This window comes from Trachymyrmex septentrionalis, unplaced genomic scaffold, assembly GCF_001594115.1.
Source record: "Trachymyrmex septentrionalis isolate Tsep2-gDNA-1 unplaced genomic scaffold, Tsep1.0 scaffold44, whole genome shotgun sequence".
Classification (NCBI taxonomy): Eukaryota; Metazoa; Arthropoda; class Insecta; order Hymenoptera; family Formicidae; genus Trachymyrmex; species Trachymyrmex septentrionalis.
The window spans coordinates 2,435,506-2,437,417 of record NW_017305611.1 but is presented as its reverse complement, the minus strand read 5'-3'; positions in this window follow the sequence as shown (position 1 = coordinate 2,437,417).

Here is a 1,912-nt window from a genome sequence, read left to right as displayed (position 1 = left end):
AGTACTATTAGTATGAGGCTACGTGCATTAATCACAAAGCTTTAAACCTTTTAAAAATTAGTAGAGCGTTATTTATACACCTATAGTTCTCGGACGTGCTAGTTAAAAGGACTGCGGAGAACGAGCGAAACGGAAGGATATAGAAGAGGCATTTCCACAACGATCAATTTCAATTATTCCAGCAGTCGAGCAACCTTAGCAACCACTACCACGTGTGAATGTGTGCGAAACTGCGAACGTCTACGCGTGCTTATGTGATATTCTTCGCTTTCGAGGCCGTCATTGTAATTCGAATTTTTACGTCAGGGGTGGCTAGGTTATTTCCACGTAAATAATGGAGTCAATTAGAGCAGCTAATTATTTTTCAGAGTCCCGCCGCTTCCCGCCGCTTAAACTCGTCAATCATTCTCAAAAAGTATGGTAGAAAATAACGGTGGCGTGAGCGAGCTTTTGAAACATTGCATATTCAGGAAGGAAGAATTTACATTTATCTGCCACACGCAAACCCGCAAATATATACAATTAAAATATGCGTACAAAAAGTTATTTACTATTACATGTACATTCATTTATAATTAGGTTCTCCTGCAGAGCGCTTTAATGCAAAAGTCCGATACGTGAAATCATATCCGAAAGTCCGATTTATTTTTGCTCTCTTATGAATAATTTTGTCATGATAAGACGCGATTATTTTTAATTTATTTGGAATTATTATTGGAATTTTCTACAATTTTATATTTCACATTAATATAAAAGCGTATCGCTATCGTAGGCGGATATTTCCACCTTTAAATTTATTAGCGCGACTTTAATCGCGTATTTCTTTTTGTAGGGAGTTCTCTAGAGAGAACAAAAGTTATTTCAATAATTCCCTAAGGTATACCATTGGTTCGCAACCAGGCTTGCAAATTTTTGTAATATTTTATAAAGTACTAGCGGAGCCGTAAAAAAACTTTACGTCTGTGAAACTAGTAAAACTGGCGTGAAGTTCCCAGTGTATCGTGGCAGAAATTTCTTATACGGCCCGGCAGAAAAATCCGTTGCTCTTTTCTTCTCCGATTGTCTCATTCGTACTTTATTTGAAACACACGTAACCGTAAGTTCCTGGAAATACTCGGAATTGTTCTGTAAAATATGCTCCGTTTATAAAAATTTTTCTAATCCTCTTCCACTTAAAAAAATTCTCCTCTTGAATTGTTTTCTCTTTTAATTTATTTGATATAGAAGTTGTATAATTATTTGCAGTATAACGCGTTTTCTTTTCATAAGTAAAAATAAAAATTATTTATCTACATAAATTAGACGCTTAGAAATTGCTTATATAAATTAGATACATACACGGTCTAATAAATTGAAAACTGCATTTTTTAAATTAAGTAATTTGAAATAGTTTTGTTTACTTGGTCAACGTTAGCTGGTATTAAATTGTCGCTAAAATTTCATGGCGGACATGATGGGAACCGGAGGTAAATAAAAAGACTGCAAAGCTTGCGAAGCGTGCGATCGGAAAGAGCGCAATGAGTAGGGCGGCGGTTTGCGGCCATCGTAGACACGATGAAGAGGATCTCTGCTTCTCCTACCATGAAGACCTAGTTTACCTTGGCGTCGCCGGTGCTCTCTCCTTTGTACAGAAAGTGTCATAGCGGCTCTCGATCAATGCTACTGTGTTCGGAGAGTTACGTTTCTCTTACTATCTAGCTGAAACAGCAAACATCCAACGCTTCTGTGTCGGCTGTAGAGATTAGTTCAGTTAACTTTATCTCTAATAACGTATAATTGGCTCGAGTACTTTTTATTATATCTACGTACAGAATGTTTTATGACTTATTGTCATCGAGATGAAGAAAATTTTAAAGACTGGATTTTTATATAAATTTAACAAAAATTATTGATTATAAAATATTATATTATT